The sequence below is a fragment of the Rutidosis leptorrhynchoides genome, chromosome 2 (assembly GCF_046630445.1).
Source record: "Rutidosis leptorrhynchoides isolate AG116_Rl617_1_P2 chromosome 2, CSIRO_AGI_Rlap_v1, whole genome shotgun sequence".
Taxonomy (NCBI): domain Eukaryota; kingdom Viridiplantae; phylum Streptophyta; class Magnoliopsida; order Asterales; family Asteraceae; genus Rutidosis; species Rutidosis leptorrhynchoides.
This window is the reverse complement of record NC_092334.1, coordinates 431,885,395-431,897,606: the sequence shown is the minus strand read 5'-3', so window position 1 is coordinate 431,897,606 and position 12,212 is coordinate 431,885,395. Positions and strand designations below refer to the sequence as shown.

Genomic DNA, 12,212 nt, shown 5'->3' with positions numbered 1-12,212 from the left:
TGACGTCATAACCGACATCAAATGTTTTACACCAACAGTATGCTTCTACGAATAGCAAGCATGAATAAATGTAAGTGACCCTTAGGTCGTTACAAAACATAGTTCAAATGTATTAAAGTTTGAATGCAAGATAAACAGTTCATGCGGTGATAACACTAGAGCAGCGGGTGTCTACGGCAAGACTAGCACGACAGCGGAAGCAAATAACCTTAAGCACCTGAGAAAAACATGCTTAAAAACGTCAACACAAAGGTTGGTGAGCTATAGTTTAAGTATAACAGTATGTAAGGTAGGCCACGAGATTTCAGTGTTACAAAGAGCGTTTCAAAACAGTATGATAAAGTATATGTTAACCGTTGGCACTTGGTAACTAACTTAACGTTTATACCCCCTGAAAGTACACTTGGCAAGTGCGTATGTCTACGAAGTATTAAACACTCGTTAAATGCTAGCGCTACTAGCCCGAGTGGGGATGTCAAACCCTATGGATCCATATCTAAGATTCGCGTTCACGGTTCAAAAACCAATGATTAAACGTTACCGAGCTAAAGGGAATGTTTATGCCGTTGTATAACCCACACATATATAAGTTTAAGTACTCGTGCCTAGTATGTAAAACATAAAATCCGCATGTATTCTCAGTTCCCAAAATAAGTTAAAGTAAAAAGGGAATGCTATAACTCACAATGATAAAGTAGCGGTAAAGTATGACTCGGAAAGTAAGCAAGTAATGAAGGTTGTCCAAACGGGTCCTCAACCTAAGTCAAATAGTACTAAGTCAGTAAATCGTCCGAATAGGTTTAAAAGTATGTAAATAAGGTCTTAAAGGTCATCATCATTCATCATCAAACAAAAGGTGTAAAGTAGGTTTCGTTTATGAAAGTAGTTTAAAACAAAGGCTGAGTTCGGTCAGTCACCACGGCCTCTACACCTACTGAAATAAGGTGAGATCAGTGGCCATGGCTCCGTCTATGAGTCCTTTAAGTGTGGTAAAAATTACAGAAGCAAACTCGTCTTCGTTTGACCGTGGCGACGGTCTAAGTGCGAGTAGGTCAGAATTTTCAGCACAACGTTAAATGGACATAGTGACGATCGGAGGGCCATAAATCCTAAACCGTAATCGGATTAAGACGAGTCCTATATGAAAAATTATCTAATCGAAAAGATCTATCTGAAAATCAAGGTTAGAGTAGCCCATGTGTACTGGTCTGTTACATAAACCAGAAAACAGTAGGCAGAAGACAGAAAACAGAAAAATAGTGGGTTCCGGTGGTCTTGGTGCTCGATGCTTATCACGGTTCTCATCCTTGATGCATATAGCTTCAAGTGTACAACTCGTTGATGTGTTTGCATCATTTTCACTAAGGTTTGACCATCATAACCCAAGTGTAAGTCTAAGACATGAAGCACAACTCACTTAAGTGTTGCAAGTGTTTTGATGAACCAAAGTTACATCAAAGACTTAGATTCAACACATACATGAAATGTAAAAGTAATATTAACCAAGTTTTGACTATTATGACACAAGTGTAGGTCTAAGACATGTAGCACAACTCACTTAAGAGTTGTATGAAGTTTGATGAACCAAAGTTACATCAAAGTCTTAGATCTAACACATACATGAACTTTAGAACTAATAATAAGTTACAAACTTGAAAGTAAACTCATGAAATCAAGATCTTGAGTTGTAGAACATAGTTCTTTAGTTTGATCTTGAAGATCCAAGACTCAAAAGTCTAGATCTAACATAAGTGTACCAAGTTATAATTAAAGAAACTTACTTACATGTTCTTGAACTTTTAAAGTTAATTTTAGTTCAAGATTAATGAGATCAAAGTTAACTAGTAACATTTGACCAATAACAACCAACAAACAAGAAATTAAAGTGCATAAAATGAAGACATAAACTAAGTAAACAAGTAACTAGTTCATTGTTGTTCATACTTTAAAGATTCAAACCAAAGTTTGATCTTTAAGAAAGTAAACTTTAAAGTTTACTAACATGAATTACAAGTATGAGTTTAACAACTATGAACTTACAATCTTTTGATACATTAAGTGTAGAACATAAACTAGTAAGTTTATGTTCTCGAGTGTTCTTGTAAAAACAAGATAAAAGAAGAATGAAACTAGTAAGTTTGATTCTTGAAACCAAGTAAGTAAGTAACAAACAACTACTAGTAACAAAGTAACAACAACAACTAACAAGTATCAAGTAATAATACAACATCAAACAACAAAGATGATGATGATTCATGTGTGTTGGGTTTCGGTTTTGAAGTCAAGAAAAGGAAGAACATTAAGCTTGTTACTTACAAATTTGAGAGAAAAAGAGAGAAGGTTGGAAGTATGAAATGAGAGGATGCAAGTAGAAGTAGTACAAAAAATGAAATAAAAACTCCACCAAGGCCTACTAAGGCCACGACCTGCAGCTCATCAAAGGGGGAGGCAAGAAACCACTAGATACTTGTATGATTATAGTACAAAAGTTGGTTAAAATGGGTGCATGCATGGGGAGAAGTTGTAAGTATCATGTAACAATATTCCAAATACTCTAAACTAACTAGTTGTAACTTAATGATGCTACTTACATGAAAGAATGGGCTAAGTAATCCATTTAGGAAGTAGGGTGGGCTTATAAGCCCAAGTATGCATGTAAGTAACAAGTTAAATGAATAAGCCCAAGTCCAAATAAATAATAATCCAATTAAAGCCCAAGTAATTAACCAATAACCTTAGTTAATTAAAATGATTAATAAAACTAATCATGAATGCAAATAATATCTAAAAATATTATTCGTGAAAGTTTCGTGTGTCACAAAGACGTTTCGGGCAATTAAAGTCAAGTACGGGCAATCATGGCAACATGTAAATGTAATAACATACATTCGTTAAATCACACGTATTAATAATAAACATTATTAATAAATAAACATTGGAAAATCCAGGGTCGTTACACCTTGCGTGGCTGCCGAAGGTCTGTCAGAAAATGCGAGAAAACATTTGAGACAAAAACACGATTCGGCGAATCAAATTCGTAAAACAGCAATGGCCATTAGTAGTAGCATTTTAGCAGGAATGGAAATCCCACAAACAAATATCGCGTTTCTTCCTAAGGTTCAACATTTATCAATAACTCTATTTTTTTATGTTGGGAATTTATATTTTTGGGTCAAAAAAGACACTAGAGATGCCTATATGGGTGAGCTGCGTAAATGGTCAAAATGGGTCAGATAAAAAAGTAAACTTTCGTATGGATTGAAATGTTGAAAACTATTTTATGTTGGGATTTCATTTTCTTGGGTCAAAATAGACACTATAGATATCTATATGTGTGGGTTGCGTAAGTGGTCAAAATGGGTCATGTAAAAATGTAAACTTTCGTATGGGGATACGAGAACAATTTGTCCAGCCACTTACATTTTCTATAACTATCAGCAAACAAAACATTTATGAGGGTTTATGCATTAAAGATGCATTTGGTTATTTCTGACCCTTCTGTTATATATCTTGCTGAATTTTCACGAATCCAGAATCGAACCATTTGTAAGTAATTGAGTCGAAAATGCTACTTGATAGTCACAACATAAGTTCGAAACATGAAGCCCTTGAATTGGCTGATCCAATAGAGGCGTCTATGTATACATGGAGACGTAAAGCATGTGCAAGCTATTCATAATCATCATGGGAGTTGGTTAAACTACACGTGGGTGAAACTGGAAAAAGAGTGATAAGAATGTTATACTATCTGAACAAGCCGATAGTTTGTTGTTTAGCTTGAAACAACGTTACCCCGGACTCTCACAAACAACACTCGATACAAGCAAGTTTCAAATGAACAAGGTAACTTTTCAATCACACGAAACATTTTTTTTTTTAATTGAATCAAAATTAGAAGTTATATATGTATGTGTAGGATGTGGGACAAGCAATATCAAGTGTTGTTCAAGAGTGTTGGAAGGTTTGGCGTTCAACATTGTTGCTGGGACTGAAGATGTTATATTAGAAGATAAAACTATGAGAAACCAAGAAGCATATTTGGAGGGTTCATAATACCAAGAAGCATATTTAGAAGGTTCATATTTAGAGGATCTCAAGAAATGCCAAATTTAACAAACTAATAGTTCCTAATGCAATTTAAAATCTTGAAACTGAAGCGCATGTTATTTATTTTGTTTTTTTTTTTTTTTACATATTTTGGAACACCATAAGGGATTGTATTGCTTACTTTTTATTTGTCCTTAGATTTTGAAAAGATGACAGAGACTTGTTGAATATATTACATCAACCAATTTTATTATATCGACATTATAATTTTGCTTTCATAATCCCGCGAATTCGCGGGCATTAAACTAGTTTGTATGAAAAGAAACCATAAAAGATACAATGCTTACCAAGGCTACTGTAAAAATTAAAAATTTTATTTGACCCTTGACTAGTAAAAGATCATTATACACATTCAGATTCCATTTTATGTTACTGTAAAAAGGTGAAAAAATGGGTATAAAATATAAACTATAATCATTAGTCAACAACTTCTTATTCTTTTTTTGTCACAAAAAGGTGACAACTTAAGTATCCATGAGTCATGACGATGATGATGATGATGTCAGCGAACGTGATGGTGATGATGACCCAACTAAAGGTATCTTATATGCAGCTTCTATTATACAGCCGGGATTATTATAAGACACGTATCTCGAGTTCTTAATATGAGATAAGAGCTTGTGATGAGTGATCGGGATCGATTTATCCGATTTTGGTGGTAACGTTTCAGTTTGAAACCTCTCAATTGCCCTAATAATGACCATATTTTTAGGTTTGACTATTTCGGGTCTATAAACAGGCTCCATTTCACAATCAATTGCTTCAAATGCAGAGTATTTTATAACATAATTTGTAGGATCTCTTAACGATTGAGAGTCAAAAGATGTGTTTGAGTACGTATCTGAGAAATTTGGAGTCGGTAATGAATCCAACCCCATAAGCCTTGCAACGACCCCGGGAGCTTTTGTACAGAAGTTGCGCAGCTCTAATCACTACTTCCTTTGAAACTCAAGCCACCTATTATGTCATCTTCATCCATCTGTAATGTTGATAATTAAGATCAGATAGTGTGACATATACGTAAAACTACATTATAGAATTGTTATCTACGTACCTTATGGAATCGAGTCATAGGCATGTTGCTTTCAAATCTCTTTGACGGCTTCGGTTGTTCTGAGTTTACAAGAGGCGGTTAATAATAAATAGCACAAAAGGTGAGATTCAAGGATAAATGGGTCGTAATGGTTATGCTTTATCTCTAATGGGTCAAATTGTTCATAAGTTGCCAAAAGTGTGTTAAAAACAAACTATTCTGATATAACTTGCAATCATATTTCAAACGCAAATTACTTGTAACAAAATTAATAATTTGAAATATGATTCAGGTCGACCCACCCAATTCACACAGTTTGCCACTTCTAGTTAAAATGTAGACCCGGAAGTTCAATTATAGCGGGTGAAGTAATCAACTTCTTTCAAGATTTTGCATTCCAATCAAATAAATTAAGAAAGCCGCCAACGTAACCACCTCCACACCCTTTGAGCCATTTTTGTGAGCGCCCATATCTTTAAGTGGGATGTAAAACGACTACTACTGAGATTTCGTCCCAAGAACCAAAATTCATTTGTGACTTTCAACAATATGATTCGACTTCTTAGACAGTGAATAACCGTTAACAACTATTAGCCACGTGAAAGAAAAAAGGTAATAACACATATACTTTAAACTCAAAATCAACTAAAATTGGATCCATAAAGTAAGTAAATCATATATCAGCTTACAATAAGAATAAAATTACCGAGTAATAGTGTACAATAAGAATAGAAATGCACAATGCATAATACAATAAGAACCAAATATGAAGAGCAACTACTAACCATGATTAATAACGTTAATTCACATGACAACCAAAAAGCCCTAATTGTAAATGACCTCCCCTGTAATTTCAAAAAATCAAAACTTTACTAATTAGAATCAAAATAACCCAATAGAAAGAAAAAAAATCAAAAAGATACAAACTTTAATCTGGGTATTAAAGTTATCTGAATCCATACGCCGGTATATAGGTACTTACAGTGAAAGTGAATCCATGATTCCTGATTGAAGCCACAATGGTTAAAGTGCGAACCCTGATGAATCGACGAACCATAATTATTGTTTCCCGAGTGAATTAATCATCGATGTTGAACAATTGTTGAAGTGCGAGATAATGAACTTGTGTGTGTGAGAAAACAAAGAACTGTGTGTGTGAGAAAAAAAGAAATCAAGATAAGAAGACGTCTGAAGGTCTCGTAACTGCCTGTAATCACGGGCAAGAGGGTAATAGTTCACCTCAACTGCCTCTACAAAAGCTAAATGACGCGATACTGAATTTGGACGGCTCAGATTTACATTAAGGGATGTCATCTAATGGTGGGACTTTTGACAGGTGGGTTTTTTTCAAAAATATGACATCATATTTTTTTTCTTATTAAGGATAAGAGAGATACACATTCTTAAACGTAGTAGTAAGTATTGGACCTATATGAAAATTTTACACTTATCAATCAGAAGTCTGAACCCATATGAAAGTAAGTGAAGCTACCATTTTAGAAGAAAGAATAGACAAATTTAGTTTATGGTATTACATATCCTAACATCCTAGAGTGGTGAAGTATATATTTAGATCCACCGTTTACATATATAATTGGATATAAATAAATACTTGTATTTGAATAATATTTTTTTTGTACACTATAATGTATTCTTAGTAATATATAGGTTTTTAGTATTGCATTTCCTCATAGAATATAAAACTTACCACTCTATATCTATATTCTATCTATATATATCTAATTTGAAAAGATTTTGCACGATCTCAAAACCTAGTTGATATCTGGTCTATCAATTGACAACAGTCGTCGCTAGTTGTACTAAAAAAATTACACGAGTAAATTGGCAACAACTTGCAATTAAACTAAAAAAAAGATTAACTCACGATTTAATGTGATTCTAATAATAGCAAAATTAGCGGGAGAAGACAGAATCTCAATAAAAATTGGGAATTGCTTCATTCACCGTCATTGGAATCTCAATCTCATCTCAAATTAAAATATTGCCTCACTTTTAAACTCTCGAAACAACACAAATAAAACACTCTTGCAGATGCATACATATAGTGAAGGTATATCGTCCTTCAATCATATAATAATAATACATTCATGTAGTAAGATATTAGTAAATCATTAAACATTCAAAACATAAATCCAGCTCACAATTAAATGGAGTTTTTTTTTTTTTTTTTGGATCTATTATTGAATTTGCTAAAGCTGTAAAATTTGAGCTGCTTATCACTTCCAGGTTAGTTTTTCTGTCTGGGTTTCTCATTTTGTTTAATCTTGTTGAAGCTTTTTCATTGGTAACTTTGTTATTAATTTTAAGTGAGGTGATGAGTTTTTGTTATGTTTTTTTGGAACTTACTAATTATGTGCTATGATCATTTAATTTTGTTATATTATGGACTATTCGGCTTTGAATTTTTTTTTTTTTTTAACTGAAACCCTTTTAAGTTTAATTAAAATTTAAAATTAAAACTGGGACCTGGTTTGGTGGGTTTAAGCAGTATATGTTTCGTCTAAGTTAAGAATTGATCCTTTTGCTAGCTTTGCTTCTACTTTTTTTTAAGGGTTTATCAGTTTATGTAGAACCCAAAAAAGTATGGGTAATAAACTTGAAAATACATACAGCAAAGATTGTTCAGGTGAATTTTTTTTAATATTAATATTATTATTTGTTATCTTAAAATTTTAATAAATCTTAAATGGTTTATGTTGGAAAAGTAAAAAATTTTAATTGTGTTAGTTGATAGAAAAGACTGTTCAGGAACACCTACCTTCTTGAAAATAATTACTCTCTACCATTTTAATCAAGATTTTTTAATTTAACTTTTAAAATTTCAAACTTTTATTCTGTTGGACTAATAATTATTGTATATTTCACAGGTTAAGGTAAAAGGTAAAACAGTTGATCAATCAATGGGGTTTTGGACTACATTATTTATATTTGTAGCATCAATTAATGTGATTTTGGCACAAAATGTTGAAGACTCGTATCTTATTATCAATGGAAGTATACCAATAACTCATACTGATCCAAATTATATTTGTGCTACTATTGATTGGTGGCCGAGTAATAAATGCGATTATCGTCAGTGTCCATGGGGATCTTCATCTGTTTTGAATCTGGTAAGGATGTTTTAGAAGTACATTTTGTAAGAAACATATGATAAATAATTGATAAGTATTCATTGTTAAATTTGTATTTCAGCTAGCACCCCATTAACATACTGTAAAATGATTTTCCCTTTGTAATGTGTCATCATAATTGAATGAACATCGATGTATGCGAACAGAAGTGTATAATTAGGCACATGGGCGATCAGGTCGGGTAATGGGTCAAAAAAAGGTAATACTTGATACTTTATGACCTCCTGATGTAGTAAAATTTTCATGTTCTCAGGATTTATCTCATCCTTTTCTGACGAAAGCGGTTCAAGGTTTGTTTTAGTTATGTTAATCAAGTGCCGACATTTTCTTATGATGTCGTGCAATGTAAGTATCTTGTTTTGATGATTTTGGCAGCTTTTGAACGTATGAGAATCCGAGTTGGAGGTTCGTTACAAGACCAAGTCTCTTATAACGTAGGCAGTTTCTCAGGTCCGTGCCACCCGTTTACAAAAATGAAAGGGGGGCTATTTGGGTTTTCGAAAGGCTGTTTGAATATGAGTAGGTGGGATGAACTAAACCGTTTCTTCATCAAAACAAAGTAAGCTAGTTGCTTTTAGCTTTCAGTCCATAAACAGATTGCAGCGTTTAACTGATCAAGGACCTGTTTTACTATTGATAATTTGTAGTAAATAATAATGATTAATGTTTTGTGAAAATGAAATGTTTGATCGTAGAGCACTTGTGACGTTCGGCTTGAATGCTCTCAACGGGAGACACCAGATTAAAAAGGGAGTTTGGGGCTGAAATTGGAATTCTAGCAACGCTCGTGATTTTATAAAGTATACCGTTTCCAAACGGTATCATATAGACTCATGGGAGTTTGGTATATTTCTTTGAACATTTTTTTTTTTTGAAAGTTGATTTCTTTATATTAGCACTCAACCGTTTAATGTGATCTAAAATCTGCCAGTTTAAGTGGCTGCTGCGCAAACTTTTCTGCAATAATTGAATGTGAATCTTTGTTTAATATTGTCGTCTATTGCTACAGGTAATGAGCTAAGTGGTAAGGGAATTGGAGCAATGGTCGAAGCTGAACAGTATGGAAACGATTTAATTGGACTCAGGAGCGTAATTGACAATTCATATAGGCAATTCAGGCCAAAACCGTTACTTGTTGCACCAGGAGGGTTCTTTGATAAACTGTGGTTTGCTAAGCTTCTTAATGTTTCAGGCTCTGAAATTATCAATGTTATGACACATCATATGTACAATCTAGGACCAGGTTAGTTTAGTTTAGTTTCGACTTTTTAGTGTCAATTTTTTTTTTTTTTTTTTTTTTAAATTCTATGAATCTGACAAGTATATGCATGTCAAAAGATCAATAACCATTTGTCATTACACAAAATATTTTAAAATTATGACATATTAGAAAAAGATTAATCAAAACAGTGTTATTAAATTCGCGCTCGGGGGCTTGATTACCCGAGGTTTTACCTTTTATGGGGAGCCAATGTGCTCGTTCATAGGAGGGTTTCCTCGCTTACCCAAAAATAAAAATACTAGCTTTGACTATTTCAGGTCAACTGTGGTTACTTTCTTTTGGACAGGAGTGCAAGTCTTGTATTGGCAATCATGACTGATTTTTCTTTGTCCAGGTGTTGATCCCAATTTGGTCACAAAGATTTTAGATCCACATTTCTTGAGTCGAGCATCCGTCACGTATAATGGTCTTCGACAAACGATTCAAACGGATGGCCCGTGGACATCTGCTTGGATCGGGGAATCTGGTGGGGCGTTCAACAGTGGCGGTCTTCATGTTTCAGACAGTTTCGTAGATAGCTTCTGGTAATCATCTCTTAACACACCTTCAAGATAATTACAGACGCGTAAACACAAGGTCAACCTTGACTTTCAAGGTTGACTTTTGATATGACATATGAATTTATAGACATGTATATCAAACTAACATTTGTATGGTTATAGTAATCAAATTAAACATAGAATTTGTATAACTCCTAATTTTAGTTATTTGGCCTCAGAAGTCAACAAAGTCAAACAATTTCTTCTACTTTATTTATTGGCATGTTTACAACGCATAGGTATTTGGATCAGCTTGGAATGGCAGCCAAGTATCATACGAAAGTATATTGTAGACAAACGTTAATTGGGGGAAATTACGGTCTTCTAAACAAAACGACGTTCATGCCTAACCCTGATTATTACAGGTGATGTTATTGAAAACTCGGCCAAAGTTTTGAACGCAAGTTGTTTTTTTTAACCTTGTCTAAACGTGACTCATCTTGTTTAATTAAATCGATGCGTTGTTTCAGTGCACTTCTTTGGCATCGGCTTATGGGTACAGGAGTTCTTGCTGTTGATAGAAAGAACATTGCACCACATTTGCGCACGTATGCTCATTGTTCAAAAGGAAAAGTAAGTTCCAGCTTAATTCATGTACCTTTTTTTTTATTTATTTAATTTTTTTTTTTTTGAAAGGCAGTTCAGAAAAAAAAATGCAGTGTTTAACTATGCTCATAGTTTTAAAAAAGTGTATCATTGTGATTTGGATGTGCTTTTACAAAGGAATCATTGTGATTTTAAGAATCATAATCAAGATTAGATAATTAGTTTATCAAATTTGTAACTACCTCATACTCTGCTCTAAATCTGATATTGTTATCTGTATCAGACAGGTATAACGTTGCTACTGATCAACTTAAGCAACCAGACTGAGTTCAAACTAAGTGTTCACAACATCCTGAACATGAACCACCATACAACTCAACACGAAACCTCGAAAAAGAAGTCATTCACTCATGGTCTCAAAACAACCGTTTCATGGGTTGGATCAAAATCGACAGATGAAAACCTTTCACGAGAAGAGTACCACTTAACTCCACAGCAAGGAGATATTCAAAGTAAAATAATGCTTTTGAACGGAATTCCTTTAGAACTAACGGAGAATGGTGACGTCCCAAGTTTAAGACCGTCTATGGTGAGAGTGAATCGTCCTATTTTGATATCGCCTTTATCCATCAAGTTTGTGCAGTTTCCGAACTTTGATGCGCCAGGTTGCAAATGATGCAGATTTGTTTGTACCTTGTGAAAGTTGGTGGGGTTTGTAGTTTGTTCATTGTTGTGTGGTTTCACTTGTTAAGTTGTTATACGTAAATCATATGTTGTAAGTGTAAAAAATGAATAAGAAGAATGAAAGAAAATTTCCAATCTATCTCTGGTAGTGGGTAGTTATCTTTGGGACACGGTTTGTTCATATCCTTAAAATCGATGCAGAGTCGCCACGTCCCGTCGAACTTTGCCACCAAGACGGGGTTGGCTACCTACGTCTGGTAGTTTACTTTGCGAAGGATGTTGGCTTTAACCAGCTTGTCGACTTCTCTGCGCAGCCATTCGCTCATGTCCGGTGCCATTGGTCGCTTCTTCTGTTTGATGTGAGTCAGATTGGTGTTAGCGTTGAGGCGATGCTGTGCTATTACCTGTGGCACCCCGGTCATATCCGCGTCACGCCAACAGAATACATCCGAATTAGAGATGAGGATACTTCTCAACTTCTCTTTAGTTTCCTGTGTTAGACTTCCCCCTATTTTCACCTTTTGTTCTACCCCTCAGGGGTTTACTATGACCAACCATTCATTCGTGCCTCTCTCTTCGGGAGGGACATCGTTCTTGTCGGTAACGGACGCGCACAAGGGATCTAGCGGTGTTGATTCAAGGGTGGCGATCCCTCGCTCTGTTGGAAACCTGACCATTCCGTGGATCGTGGAAGGTATGGCACCAAACTTTTGGATGGAGGTTCTGCCCAATATAGCGTTGTACCTAGAGTGCGAGCGCACAACGCATAACTCTATGTTCTCGGTGCGCTTCTTGAGCTTGTCTTTGTTGTCCCTCAGTTCTAATCTCAAGTCTAGAGTTCCAATAGGCAATGTTGACTATCCCGAGAA

The 12,212-nt window shown here is 34.6% G+C and overlaps 1 long non-coding RNA gene and 1 pseudogene across 1 annotated transcript; one reads left to right on the top strand and one right to left on the bottom strand.

Annotated features, from left to right (window-relative positions):
• LOC139892396 (heparanase-like protein 1) overlaps positions 1-11,458 on the top strand; it is a 36,769-nt pseudogene extending 25,311 nt beyond the window's left edge.
• On the bottom strand, positions 4,409-6,342 carry LOC139892395 (uncharacterized). The gene is made up of 3 exons (XR_011774060.1): positions 6,123-6,342; positions 5,162-5,220; positions 4,409-5,086 (listed from the first exon to the last, which is right to left on the bottom strand). It is a non-coding gene; the product is annotated as an uncharacterized lncRNA (long non-coding RNA).
• Positions 11,459-12,212: the final 754 nt, after the last annotated feature.